This window comes from Amborella trichopoda, chromosome 12 (genome assembly GCF_054954075.1).
Source record: "Amborella trichopoda isolate Santa Cruz 75 chromosome 12, AtrichopodaSantaCruz75HAP2 v2.0, whole genome shotgun sequence".
NCBI lineage: Eukaryota > Viridiplantae > Streptophyta > Magnoliopsida > Amborellales > Amborellaceae > Amborella > Amborella trichopoda.
In genome coordinates, this window is record NC_142347.1 from 12,771,330 (window position 1) to 12,787,659 (window position 16,330).

The following is a 16,330-nucleotide window of genomic DNA, read 5'->3' on the forward strand; positions in this document are numbered from 1 at the left end:
TAACCATGACTTGCTAAGTTTTGGCGAAGTGATTGCAAAACAGGGTGCTCCCTAGCAAATGTTTGAGCACCAAGAAATACTATGATGATTGGAATTTCGATTTGATGACCTAGACTTTTGTGTAGATCATGTTTTATTAAGTCTAGGTGTCCTTAGTATGAAAGCTAATAAATAGAGATGGATCCCCTACCACATGCTTTATTCGGTGGTAGTTAACCCTTGGGCTTAACTCGGTTAAAGTATGTTGGCTCAAGGTTATCAATGGTTCAAATATATGACCTACTTGACCATACTGACTTGGTTGAAGGAAAATTCCCGTATCTTGGGGAACTACCCCTAGTCTAATCCCTATTCAGGGTGTTTCTAGTCATGTAAAGTTGGTGGTTCCAGTTCCTAAAAGGTGGTTATAGGGACTACTAATTTTTCTAGTGATGGTTCCATGTGGACAATGACTAGGCTCACCCACAGGGATTCTAGGGTGAGGGATGTGGTGCATCTAGAACTGGTGCCTCAATGCCCCAAATCTAGGTTCGCATGAGATTGTGGACAAGGAATCTAGGTTGGATCTCACCCTAGTTTGATCTTATGACGTGATGCTATATGGTTTATCATAACAAAGCAACCACCATTGAAAAATATTTGCAATATTCACCCGAAGTTGCTATAGGTAAGATTCAAGGTGGGGCCCAAAAAGCTGAAATGTAGTTTCGTTTTTTACACACCCACGTAGTTCTTGACGAGCTTGGTGCTATTGCAGGGGTGCGCAAAGTGGTTTGAAATAAATAGTGTGAACAAAGCAAGACAAGCAAAACTTCAAAGATAACCACTATGATAAAAGAAAAACGGAGGTATTTTTGGTTTGATAAATAAATTGAGGTACTTTCCTGTCATAGAAAATAAAATCAGGTAAAGAAATACAATTTGAGGTATTTTTTGGTAATCGAAGTATTTCTTGCTAATTAAAATTAACTGAGATTTTCGTAAAAAAATAAATAGGGTAAATTTTGGTAATTAAAAATAAAATGAGGTAAAAATAATAATTCTTCTTTATATTTTTTGAAAAAAATAAATTAAGATACTTTAGGGTAATAAATAAAATAATAAATAAAATGAGGTAAAGCAAAATAATTTGAGGTATTTTCCAGTAAAAAAACAAATTGTGGTAATTTTTGCTAACAAAGAAAAAGTATAGTACTTTCGTGTCAATAATAAATTGTGTTATTCTTTGGTAATGAAAATAAACTGAGATATTTTCCGTAGAAAAATAAAATTGAGTTACTCATTAGTTGTTTGCTTTAGTTTTTTAAATATGTTGAAGCCCTGCCTTACACTCCAGGTTTCACGCGTTTAGAAATAACTCTGGAAGGAAATTACTTATCTCGTTAGGATGAAACATGAAATATAGAAAGAGTACTTCAACAAAGCAATCTTGCAAAGACAACTAAATAATTTAAAGCATCAAAAAACTGAAGGGTTGAAAAATTAGAGGCTGAAACTTTAAGAGGGAGCTAAAGAGGCTTCAGAGATTTTTTTAGGCAAAATCTTTAAGCCTTTCTTGGAAAATATTAAAAATGGCTCCAAATTCCTTCCATTACAATACAAATTAGTTTGGAATTTCTTTTTGAATAAACGATTCCGTAGATAGAATCATCCATGAATGATTTAAAAACTATTTTGAATAAGTAACTTGTAATTCCAAGCATCCATATAATTAAAATAATTGCATGTCAAGTACGACTTGTAATTTCTTGGTAGAATTTTAGACTTCTTGTGAGAAAATGGTTTTTCCTGAAATTCTTCTGAAGGTATCACCTTTGAATGACCATCTGAGAGAATGCATATTCGTTTGATTATCTTCCAAAGGACTTCCTATGTAGTCACTTTTAGTGTCAAGTAAAAAAAGTTCTATTTGTTCATAAAAAAAAGTAATATTTTCCTATTGTTCTAATTGGAAAGTGATCTTCCAAGATAATCCTTTGGAATGGTTTCAGCAGCAAAAAGTAAATCTCTATTTTCTAATGGCATTACCACCTATTTTCTAATGGCATTACCATCAAAGTCGAAATAATTTTGGGTTATAACTGAAAGTAGACCAATATCACCCAAAGGTTTATATTAAATCAAAGATGTTGAATTTTTCGTATTTTTCTAGAATATATGGAATTTCACCCATTTAAAACATGTTTATCACAAAAATTGGGCAAAAATACACCGCCCTAGGCCCATAGGGTTGGGCGAGATGCAGCCACATGCTGCCCAATGCACACTGTCGCGCACAGTTGTGCGTAGCATGGGCCCTGTCGCATGGCCTGTGACCCTGGTGCGAGATTACTTTTGTCTTTTTCCCTTTGGATCCTTGTGAGGCTTCTTACTCTTCTACAGTGCATCCAATTTGGGTGATTTTTGGACTGTTGGAAATATCTTGAGGTCTATTAGAGCTTGGGATACGTTTTGGAATGTTTTGGGACAAATAAGTTGGGTCTAGGTTTACTAGGGATTAGTATAGTTTGTGTGGTCCTAAGGATTCAAAATCAGGGATTCTAAGAATTCTCTTAGCCAGAATTTTGAGGGGATTTTCTATTGCTTGCAATGAATTATTGGTAGAAATTTTTGATTTAATATATCAATTTGGAATTTCAATGCAACCTTGACTATAGCTAAAATCTCTTTTTTAACTTTAGAGTATTGCACCATATTTCCCTGTTGAGGCGTCTGTTTCAATAATTTTGAATGCAGATGGATAAGGAATAGGTACACATGGTAGCGATTTTACCATTGTGTTGATTTTTTTGATTGTGAAAGTTATTTCATCAGTCAATTCAGGTAAATTTTTTTCGAAGTCTGAAATTCAATGAGTTTCTGTCTTGGGCCGAATTATGATAATAATTAGAAACATAATTTACTTATCCTAAAAATATAAGAATCTACTTTTTATCAATGATTTTATCTGGACTTTGAAATAGCTCTTTCAATAGAATACGTAGTTCCTTCTTCAAGACTTGATCTTCTTAGATGAAACAACCAAACCATTAGTCTTTACCTCATTATAGAATATAATAATATATTTCCGATGTTCATCAATGGAATTTGATTATATCAAACATCATCAATATAAACTACAATAAAATCCTTGTATTTGGGAAAGATATCATTCAAAATAATTGGAAATTCAGAAAGAAATTTTTTAATTGAAATGGCATAACATTCCATTCATGTCGCCCCAAAAGGATTGTAAAGGCAATCTTATATCTATCTGATTCTTTAATCTGTATTTGCCAAATTCCGGATTTCATGTCAAACTTAATAAAAATTTTGCATTACGTATTCTAGAGATAAATGCCTGATGATTAGGAATGGGATGTCGTATCCATTTTTGTACTTTATTTAATGGTTTATAAATTAGTAGTCTTAGCACTCCTCTCTCGTTCAATTGTATTTTTGACACAAAATGTTGCACGATTCCATGGTGATACAATTTTCTTAATTGAAGTTTTCTTTCGAAGATCTTCTGTTTCTTTTTTGCAAATTTCTAAATATCAATGATTCATAGGTATAGATCATGCTTTAATAGGATTTTTTCTTCAAAAAAGTATTCAATATATGCAATTCTATTGACAGCTTCTTCTTATGCCACAAAGCACTAAGACGAAGAAAACATATTTATTTTACTAAATTTTATTTCAGTTACTATTTTTTTATGTTAGCGCCATTAGTTTGATGTCAATTTTTAAATGTACACTCTTTTCAATCAATTGACAATCACAAAAAAGACATTTTTTAAAAAACACCCTTCAAGAGATTTTTTTAGCCCAAATAACATAGGCTATCCTTTTCAGTGAGATGCTTAGATCTAAGCTCAAGAAGGATTTCTTTTGTTTCCAAACTTTTTAGATGGTTTTATTATCATTAGATCTACAATGTTCAAAAACAAAAAATTAATTTTTCGTTTATAGAGACATAGATCTTGAAATTCACTAAATCGACGGTATAAGAAAGTCACATAATTGCCACAAATATGGTTTTCTAAAAGCATAGTTTCATTTTATGACAATGAGATGCTGAAATCACTCGTTTAGGTAAAATCCAATCGAGGAGCATTTCTAGGACCCCAAATTTTGGAATGTAACCTCTTCAACCCATTTGGTAAAAAAAAAAGGGATTTCCAAGCCACATTCTCCATGGGCAATAAACAAATAATGCCTCAAGATTGAATAGAAACCAGCCAATTTTTTAATGGTATGATTTATGTGTAAAACTCAAAATTAAATTTATTTGTTTTATCCAAATGGTCTGGTAACTTTTAGGTGGTTCATAAAATTTTGGGTCTTAAAAATTTTCCCACGTTTTCTACCATACAGAGTAAGTGGACATTGTACTCCCATGGAAGCATAGTATAGGTGTTATATATAAATACATATCAAATTAAAAGGATAATAATGGAGCAAAAAGAAAGACATGCCTTCTAGGAAGTGTTTTGGGAGTGCCAAGAAACAACAACACCATTAATCCACTATGCATCATTAGCAAAAGATCTCCAGTAACGTTCAACATATTGCTAGGATGTCCTTCTCCCCAATCATTTCTGGTGCCTCACAGATGCTATTCCTTGGTTTCTTTTTTCCTAGAAGTAGCCCTTTGGAACTGATCCTAGGGTGTTTTCTCGGTTGTTTCTGCATCATTTCAAGCTCAACATGTCCCACTGTGCACTCTAAATGGTTCACAACCAAATTGACGACTTTCGTAAAGTTTCGGAATATTGGTTACGCATTTTAGAGTCATTTGAGTTCCCTATAAGTACGCTTCTCTAATGAAATTCAAATCATATGAATAAATGAGGAAGAAACCCTAAAGCCCTAGAATTTTAATCTCAAAACCCCTTTTCCCTCTAAACCCTAGGGACCCTAAGCCATCATAACCTAGAATTCCAGCTGCCATTGGAGATCTACAAACAAAGAAATTTAGAGTAGAAGCTATTGTTCATGTTTAAGTTAAGAAAACCCTAGCAGAACTCTTAGGTCAAATCCTTTTGAGGACCAAGAAATTCTGTGATTCAAGTGAAATTCCAAGGTTGAGGAAAAGATGCCCGAGGGCCTGGATTTCCAAGTAAGTTATTTCTTTCTAGTTTACTATCCTCAAAACCTCTATTAAACTTATAGTCCTATTTCTTTGTCTCAAAACTCTTTTTTCAACCTTCAGAAATCACTTTTTCTCAATTTTAACGTAATCCTAGCTAACATGACCGAATGGATCATAAAAGGGAAGCCCAGTTGCTGAATTGTTGTGATCCATAATTCTCTCGTTTTTCAAATATTAATGAAGATAACAAAAAGATTAATGAGATGTGAAAAGCATTATGTTAACTTTTTTTTTCCTGGCTTGCTTGTAAAATAGGATGTTGTCCAATAAGATTTATACATGAATGCTGGGGATAAATGCATCTGAATGGTTGCCTTGTTAAGAAGAAACAACGCTCTAAAAGTTCACTGGGGATTCAAATTTCTTGTGGGAATATGTAAAATCTTTGATTTGATGATTGCTTGATACTCATTGAAAATGTAGCTCACTTGAATCTCCATACATCGTAGTTAAAAGGATGGATATGGTGCTCCTTAGCAAACTATTCATAGAACTATGGTTCATTCTATTTTAATTAAGGTGTCGTTTCCACATGTTGCAAATGAGATATAATTTTGGTGTCCAAATTCCTAAGATGGTGATAAAACCTATTTTTATCTCTAATTATAAATTTTTATACTAAAAAAATTATTCAAATTAAGCAAACTTATAAATAAATGCAAACCTTAAAGATTGATTGTCCAGATAATATATTGCCCGGTGTACTATTTTTAGGACTTAAAATCTCTCTTTTTTTCAGTATACATACATTTCGATATCAAGATGGTCAATGAGATATTTTTTCAACATCAGACAACCTTTTTCAATTGACTTTTGAGGTGCACCCTAATTCTAGATTTTATGTTGTCAACCTTATATAAACTTTTTCCCTTAATTATATGGGTGCATTCCTTTGTTTTGCTATTCTGTTTCATACGGTACACAATGAACACCTAAAAATGCATTATGCAAAGAAGATGTCATTTTCAATGTTATTAGGGGAATTTCTATTTTTACGGTTGAGTGGAAGGAGCACCTGTGTTTGACATTTCAAAACACACAGGAAGACATGTGACAAAGATCAAGACAAAACTTGCAATATACTCTATTTGCATGACCCATTTCTTTTGCTAAGATGTGCATGTATACCAATGAAAATCTCCTTTTACCCTTGATTCCTTTCTCTATATTTGTCAACCATTTCTACAAGACCTGTCATTGAACCCAACTTTTTCCATCCCTGGTTTCACTTTCTTGTTTTCTCTCATTTTCACTCAAAGAGAAGAATTGTGCATTTTAGCCTTCGAAATGGTTTGAGTTACTCATTTCTTTGGTCTAAAATTGCATCAGCAAAGAGAAAATGGGGCGAGCAAACCTTCAAATCAAGAAGATATAGCTGAAAAAAATCAGGCAAGTAACCTACTCTAAGAGAGAAAATGACAGGGATAATGCTCTCATCATGTCTAGGGTAAAAAAGATAAACATATTCCAAAGCCAAGAACTCCCAAATTCCTACCATCTAAAGTAAATAATTTCAGCCAATCCAACTAAAAATCATCACAAAAACAAATAGAAATTACCTGCCATGGACTAGGTTGGGATTTTTGAAAATGTTTCTCACACTAGGGATTGGTTAGAGGGAAGACCGTGGCCACAAATCTTTCTCTCTCTAGGGCTTTCTCACGCTAAGTTTCTCGACTTTCCAATTTCTTTTCAAATGGAGAGGAAAGTAATATTTATAGATCTCCCATGAAACATGGTTACACAAATAAATAGAGATGATACATAGGTGGAAAATTATCTTTCTTTCTCGTTGTTAACCAAAAGGGTAAGTTCGTTATGTTCATTTAGGTGAAAATGTCACCAAGGACCCATGAAAAGCTTGCGATTCTCTATGCCCATCTAGTTCACCACCAATTTCACCAATTTTCCACTTGTTTTTGGCCATTTTGACCTTGTAAAATTGTAGAACACCACTTCCAATTCATTCAACAACAAATTTTTACCCAAAACTACAAGAATTGAGAGGATTGTGAGTATTTTTGCAAATTTGGACCAAAAAGTTCATAAATATCCCCGAATCCATCCAATTCTCTTATTCTGTTGGGATCTTACTTGGTTTTTCTTACTTCAGCTTCATGAAGTTGAGAACTTCATTCAATGAGCATTTTGCATCAAATTTGGATCAAAATCGCCAAAGATTGGGGAAGCTTTTCGTTGGCCCGTTTTAAAAAATTCAGCAACCTTCATCTTTTGGACATTGTGAAGGTTTTGATTTGATCCAAATCATGTTATGGACCTACCGACGAATTATATTGATGTTTAGGGCTTTGAGCAAGGACCATATCGATAAAAATTCAGCTTAAAAGTCCATTTAGATTGGGGGAAGCCCAAACAAAAAATGCATCTAGTTTGTATAGACTATAACTCATGAGCAACATTTTGACCACTAACCATTGTTTTCAATTTGGTATTCATCCATGAAACGAATTGATATGTACAAGACTTGAAAGTTGGGTGAACTTGACATGCTGCTGGGTTTTCCTTTTCCACTGCAAGACCATAACGACCACGTGGTCCCATGCATATAAAACTGGTGGTTGAAACTTATTCGCCTTGAGTAAGTTAGTCATTTGCTTCTTTTGTTCTCTATCTTCTAAATTTGAAGCTGACCCTATTTTCTGCTTGCTAACACAGATTGGACAAATGAAATGAGCAGTTCTAACCATTTTATAGGCTAAAAAGCACGGTGCTTCTCTTTGAGTAAAATTTAGAGAGAAATAGAGAGCAAAATAAGAGATACAAAAACTTGAGATCATTAAGAGGTCTTCCAGGCACGATTGACAAATATGGAGAACATAATCTTGGGTAGCAAGAAATTGGCATAGGTATGCATGCATATTTTAGTGAGGAAATGGGAGGTGCAAGTCAAGTCTATTGCATGTTTGTCTTTCTTTAGGTCGCAAGTATTTCCATTTGTTTTGAAACTTCAACTAGATGGGCTACTTCCACTCAATTGTAGCAACAGAATTGCCTCAAACAACACTTAAAATGACATCTGCTTTTCGTAATGCATTTTTAGTTGCCCATCGTGTGTCATATTGGTTACCCAAAAATGTGTCACGAAAGATTTACAATGCCATGACTCCAAATTGGAACCAAGGAACTAATATTGTTTGGGGCCCACTTCACCTTAAATTCATGTATTAGAAATAAAATGGTTTTATACCTAAAAATGGGGTTGATGAGGAGCTTTAGGGACTCTCAATTATTGTTACTATTTACATTAAACTTTATATGGGTCGTGAAGCATATGCAAATCATTGGGAAAGAGGATACATAGAAACTACAGGAAACCTTTGTACCAATAAGTTTGTCATGCTTGTATATCTGTATATGTACCGGGGTACTACCTGAGCTCTACTCCCTCCTATGATCTAGGCATCAAGTGAATGTATGATCAACAACTTTCTCTCCGTAATTGTCTTCACATGGGATTATATCAAGGCTTATCTTCTTTACTAGGTGTCTTAAAAAAAAAATAGGGTACAAAGTCCATCACTCCCTTAGTTCTACTCTCTCTTTCTCTTAATAATGTAGAAGAAATATTGGACTTGTGAAAATAAAAATGATCAATCCGTTTTCCACTGTATCAAAGGAGTTTAAATATACTGCCAGGGTGTAGCAACCATGATGCCACCCAAATATTTGACTAAAACCCTCTCATATAAAGGTCTTCAACGGGATAAATATCCTTTTGAATTTGAAATCCAAGCATTTTCAAATGTTTTCAATGATGAGTTTCCATCAAGTTTAGACCCAAAACATCCTAATATTCAAACTTAAACCTGAAACCAACAGATTTGTTGTTATATTGCTTGACAAAATATGAAAGAGTGGTTATTTCGACTTGTCATCAGCCAAGCTTGCCTATTATTCTAGATTGTCTAAATGTAAATGATACCACTCTCTCATGATAAACCCTTTGGATTTAAAACTTTTCATGTCATAGTGAATTCAGAGATGAACCCAATGGTCCAAGTGTCATCTTAAATGGATCAATAATGTGAGAAAACATGGCTGACCAAATTCGACCAATTTTTTCTGCAAATTGTGACAGCAGATCTGGCCATTGCAGATGCAGCCATAATTTTCTCATGATATTCTAGAACCTATGAGATTCATAATCTTGTCGAAGGGCTCATGATGCACAACTTTATATAAAATTTGAGATGAAAATAGTTTGTATATTTGGGAGATATTTTGAACAGGCAATCAAGCCTTTGTACAATTTTATGATTTCTATTGCAAGGCTAGCCTCTCTCCTATGGAAGCCCCATAAGGTGCCATCCTCTTGTTGTTGATATGACTTCATGTTAGTAATCTAATGGTCCAAGTCTCATGAAAAAAACTCCTCCGAGAATGGGAGAAGTAGCAATTTTAGTGTCTAGATATCATTTTGGCTGCATAATATACATCTGGCAAACGACAAATGTGAGTGTTGGCTACTTATTGATTTAGATAAGGGCTCAATCATCTTAACATAACTTGAAACTTTAGGGAGAAGGTTATCATGCTTCACATATGAGGTTTCAAAAGTTTAGGATCAATTTTTCCAATATCATGATGGGCTGGCGATCAAGGCATATCTTGGTGACCGACAAATTGGATGCGATCTAATGTATATAATTTTTGTGCCAGAGAATATGAGGACTCATTGACCATATATGCAAAGTTCCATATTATTTTGGTACGATTTGATGAGTTTTCACAAGGTCCAGTTGTTAAACTCCTCGTTGGCAGAGGATGAATTCTAAAAAATATTAACCGTATCCAAACTCCTTCAATATCGTGCGGCGAGCTATGTAGAGGCCATTGGAAATATATGTCCCAAAGTATGGTCTTAAATAGTGATGGTCTTGGTGGCCTTTATAATCAGTTGGATGCCAAGATGCATATAGTGACTAAGGTGTATGAGGGCATTGTATGGTAGATCCTGGCTTTGGTACAACCCATTATCATACTTGAAGTGTATCTTACAATTATATTCCAAAATCGGGTTGATTATTCATGTATTATGAGCTATCGTCTACTAAGCATATATAGGATTGACATCCGATCAACCCTTATCTTCTAACATTATCCTCTGATTTCAATCATGAATCTCTCAAGTGTGCTTCCCCTTGTATCATGGCTCAAAAGTACACCCCAAACATAAGGAACATTATAGTCAAATAAAGAAATGTACCCATAAAATTAAATTGGATTGAAGTATAGTTCCATAAGCATTGGGCTAAGATGCATCCTACTTGTCCCTTTAATTTAAGATGCAATCAAGATTCATTTGAGCCAAATTTAAATGGGTAGCGAGCAACTATCAAATCAATGAGTTTACATAAATTTTCAATATCGAGTGAACTTGTTGAGCCTTGTTTCATCTTAACAATTAGTTGGTAAAGATGCATTTTTTCCAATCACAAATAGAAATTCCACTGCACAATGTCATACTTTGTAAACATGCCAAGAAAGAAAAGTAGTTGTTTTCACCTCTAATTACTCTTTTTATTATCATGATTATAATACTAAACACAAGGATTGAGTTTCTTGCTTGAGGAAAGTAATCCATATTGTGCTTTTTAGGACATCATGGTACTTATTCACGACACTCATTTTCAATTATTAGTGAGATGTTAATGGCAAAAAATTCGGATAGGTTGTTTTAAGTTTTGTTCGTCAATAGTAATTACGATGAATGTCCTAGTTGTGCCATGCACCACTTTACTCATGGTGAGTAAAGCATAGAGCACGAGGTTTGGAGTGTGAATTTTATTCTACATATTAAAAATATACACCTATGTAGGTTATTGTTAGTGTTTCTATTTTAATTTCGAAGCCATAGTATCATAAGACTAGGACATATGCACATCTTGATTGAATGATAACTTCAACTACTTTGGATTTAAGATAATGTTCATACTGAGACCAATTAATATATCTATATATAAACTATGGGTTAGAATCAGTACCCATGATCTGTTTTTGCTTCCTGCTTTGCCAATTGATGGTAAAGTAAGTTCGGTGCTTTTGGGTGGTGACCTCAAATTGGCACTATCAATTGTAAACCATTTCATTTGCCATTTCTTTTTCTTCTCATTTCTAGCTACTCCAAAAACATTTTGAAATGCACGAGATCCTAGATAATTGTTTTGAAAATCATATAACCATATCAGTCTATTCTAATGGAATTATACTTGTTTATCAAGTCTTTTAAATATTTAACCTAGTTCAACTCGAATTTGGAAGTAAATAAAGTATAGTTCTCAAAATCAAGTTATCCAACGAAACATTGAGAGGTTTAATCCAGTCAAAACCACTTTGACATCAACCAAACTAATAGGAGTGAATATTAAAACTAGTATAAAAATAAAGCTACAAATTATTGGCGGCTTTGAAAATCAGCCAGGAAATTTTCAAGACTTATTAGAAATTTTCCCATAATAAACGAGTTTCCATGTTGAAATGGGTTGGGACTAGCAATGCTAGGTCTGGCTCGACTTTAGCGATTGACCTTAAAGATCCAACCTGGTTGAACCAAGAAAAAGGGACCATTGACCATGCCCAACATGGTTCTTGAGTAGGTGGGCAGCCCAAGCATTATAAATTTTGCAAGACAATTGAATGTGCTTAAAATTTAAAATTGAGATTAAAAAAAGACGTCCTGGTACAATTGCGCCATGGCCCCCAGCCTAGGCACAACATCCCCTGGCCACTAGGTGAATTTCATGCCAATGTAGGGTTGTTCTAGGTTTAGCTTCTTGACCCATTGACTCCTGTTCTACTATGCTACTAGTTATCATACAAAGTGTAGAATAAATGTAGTATGATAAATCTTTCATGCATTATTCATAAATTATGTTTATAAATGTGCTTGTCAAGTATACAATAAACAAGCTTTCCATCTTTATTTGATGGTGTAGATTGGATCATTATATTGTTTATGTTCGAGTTGGTGAATGGATGGTCGGTTAGCATTTTAAAATTACAAACACTCACACTCACACACATACACTGATATATATATATATATATTGAAAAACCTAAAATATACCTACAGGCGAAATGCTACAGTGTTTCGCTCCTGTCACGGACATCCTATGTCCGTGGCTGTTTATTGAACGGACCCGCATCTGACGGCATTATCCGTTGCCGTTTCGCATGAAAATTTGGACCACCATGGAGCTAGTATGTCTGTGACGGAAACCCGCCATGGACATCCAAGGTCCGTGGCAGTCGAAATTTGCACGCCGTCCGATTTTTTTGGATGACGATTACCCTTTGGGCAAAAGCACTGTAACATATAGAGGGAATGGACGCTGTTGGCTCACAGGCTGATAGCTACAATGTCAACTAAAGGCTTGGATTAATTCTGGGCCAATCTGGATTACAACCTCATTTTGTATTTGTATTTTAATTTTTTTCTACAAATCAAAAACATTTCAAATTTGAATTTTCATTTTTTTTTACAAACCAAAATCACTTGAAATTTTAGTTATTCATTCATCTCATCACTTCACACCTAATAAAAATATAAAAATCATTTGAAAAATATAAATTGATAAAATAATTTCTTTAAGTTTGAGAAATCATGAAGCATTTTGTTGAGATACCTCCATCTTAATACTGATTTGACATTATCTCATGATCGACAAGGTATTGTATTAGCTTGCACCGCCCCAGGGCAATGTAGTGATCCTCCTTTGTCACAACGATGCTTGTAAGATTAGTTGAAAGGGCTCCAAAAAGATCTTCGTCTTCAAAGAACCAACAAAGATTTCTTGCAATTCTTCGAACTGCTTGACTTCACTGCCTACAACAGAGCCCTTCTTCATTTGAAAGATCAATTGGAAGGAAACCTATACTTTTCAAATTTTAAAATGATGAATGATGCAAAGTATATTATCTTAAGAGAAACTACATGACAAATTTGACAGACTGAAAATTCAAATACGAAATGAGGTCGTGACTGTTGGATTGAGCCCAGATTCAATCCTTGCCGTTGGCTGACACTGTAGCTGTCAGCCTGTGGATAGACAGGATATATATATATATATATATATATATATATATATATATATATATATATATATATACACGAACGCCTACTGGCGAGAACCTACAGTGATTGCACCCCACGCTATCCAACCGTCTGTTCAAAGAAATTGAAATCAAGGGTTGTGATTTTCTAAAATGCTTCAAACCCAAAAAACGTTTGCGCTTACCCCTTCTCTCGCTTCCTCTCCTCTGCACTATAAGCCTCCACTCTCTCGCTTACCCTCCTCTCTCCTCTGCTTTGCCAAGCTCCCCTCACTCTCGTTTGCTCCCTCCCCTCTCTGGAATGCCCATAAGAATCTTGTCGGCCTTCACGTCTCTCTGTGAAGTTTCTTGCAATAGCTGCGCACTATCTCTGCGAGGCTTTCCCTCTCTCTAGCTGCAACAGTTGTGCATCCCTCTCTCTCTATTTACAGCCAGTGAAACCCCTGCGCTTGGCCATCCCTATCTGTATCTTGCAGCCATTGAAGCCTTCTCAGCCCACACAGAGAGAAACCCTTTGTGTCGCTTCCAGAGACCTCTCTCGATTAGTTTCAGATATGGGATCCAAAACCCCAAATTTTTGGAGTTTCCTCTTTCTACAAGTTCCTTCCTTTGATATACATATTAGATGGAAGAAAAATAAAAGATTTTCCCTGATTCTCATCTTTCTACAAGCTCCTTGCCTCTAGTGCTTCTTTGAGTTCTTGATTCCCTCTCTCTCTCTGCAGTAATCAGGGTTTTAGTTTTCTTCTTAATTTTGTACCTTTTGTTAATTATTGAATTTTTGGTGAGTTTCAGGTTTGCTAGAGGAGTGCGTATGTAAATTGAGGTGGTTTACCTGCTTTTTTGTTAAGAGGGGGTGAGCCTTTGGATGAGGTGCTCATCACGCCTTATTTGTAGCAACCATCCAGTTTTGCTTTGAAAATTGCTTGGTCAATTTGTTGTCTCTTTTTTTTTTATTTTGGAAATCAAGTTTCCGGCTTCCTATCTGTTTCCCTGGGCCTCTAAAACTTGGAGTTGTGTTCTTTTGTTATCCCAAATAGATTTCGTAATTCTTAATTATCCATATTATTTTTGTCACATAATTACAATTATTTATTATATAGTTATCTTGCAATTGTAATTTTGTGTAAATTGCATATAAATGTCAGAAAGCTAATTAGATCTTATACTTCCATTTATGTATCTACTTTTTAGTTTGTCGAATTTGTCATGTAGTTTCTTATAATATAATATACTTTTCCTCATTCATCATTTTCAAATTTTAAAAGTATAGGTTTCCTTGCAATTGATCTTTCAAATGAAGAGGGCTCTATTGTAGGCAGTGAAATCACGCAGTTCGAAGAATTGCAAGAAATCTTTGTTTGTTATTTGAAGATGAAGATCTTTTTGGAGCCCTTTCAATTAATCTTACAAGCATCATTGTGAAAAAGGAGGATCACAAAGCCAGTTCCAGGTTCATTAAAGTGCCAAATTGTGAAAACATGAAAATTTTCACTGGATTTGACTGGAAATGTGGCTCAGAAGTTTAGATACCCTATTCTATTCAAATCTTCCATTTCCTAAATAGGTTGGTTTTTTGTTGCCATCATTCTAGGTTCATTACTGGTTCTTTGCTTGATTGTTATTGATGAGTCATCGAAGCAAAGAGATAACAAGGATCTCTGACAAGAATAAAAGACATGTCTCTTTCTCTAAAAGGAAAGGGGGCCTATTTAAGAAGGCTGGCAAACACGCATCACTGACAGACGCTTTTCCAAGGGAGGCAGGTTGTTGACTTATGGAAGCCCCTCAATAGATGATATATAATAACCAAGTACTTGCAGGGGCCCCAATTACAGCATGAGTCTCACAGGAAACACTTGCAATACTTAAGCACCCTGCACTCTAAAATCCAAACCCAGTTTGAAGATGTGACAGAGCTATTTAAACTGGACATGCATTCTAAGGATATATTTGAAATGAAAATACAATAATTGAAAGAATATGTTTCCTTCATCCGAGGGTTGCGTGAGAAGGCTTCAATGCTTTCAGAAAATGGCGACGATAATGTTAATTTGAACTCTTTGGAGTCTAGTTACCAAACGTTGTATCAGACTTGACGAGCACATCAAGTTTGCCATATAGTATGGACCTGATTCATCAACAAAGTCTTGAGGGCACGCATATTCACTTTATGTAGTGGAGAATATGGGCCAAAATATTCATATCCAGAAGACACGAATGTCGAGATGGGGTGCTCATTTGGTTTATCTGAGATCAATGATCTGAATCACCGTGGAAACACAAATGCCATGAATGTTTGTTTCAGTAATGGAGAGTGTGAGGCTCTATTTTTGTGTCCACAAGATGAGGGTATAGAAATGAGCAGCTCATTGGATTTGTCTGAGACCAATGACTGGAATCATCTAGGAAGCATCAATTATATGAATTCTTATTTGTGTAATGGAGAGTCTAGGCCAAAAAGTTTATATCCACAAGATGAGAATATCGAGATGGGCTGCTCATTTGGTTTATCAGAGATCAGTGATCTAAATCATCATGGTAGCATAAATGACATGAATGTTTATCACAGTAATGGAGAGTGTCAGAGAGAGAGAGAGAGAAAGAGAGAGAGAGAGAGAGAGCGAGAGAGAGAAAGAAAGAGAGAGGGAATGCTCAACATACCAAATAAAGAGGGAACTGTCTGGATATAAATGCTTTTCATTATCCATGTGAACTCACATTGCATACATGAATGTCATACATGAAAAAATAAGGCCTTTACAAAAAAGTACTTTACATGCCCTGTAAATAGGTCACATCCAAGTAAACCCACATTTCATTATAAATGGATTCCACTATCCATAAATTGGACCTTTACATGATCCCAAAAATAGGTCCTTTACATGACCCCAAAACTGGTCCTTTACAAACCCCTATAATTAGGTCCTTCATATGCCCCTATAAAAAGGTGATTTACATGCCCTATAAAAAGGTCCTTTACATGGCCCCAAAATTATATGACTATTTAATATTCACAACACCCCAAAAGTAAGTTACAAAAAGGGATATTTACATACCTCCAAATTTTCAAAACTTAGTCAATACAAAATATCCTGGATGCATATATGCAAATAAAGCC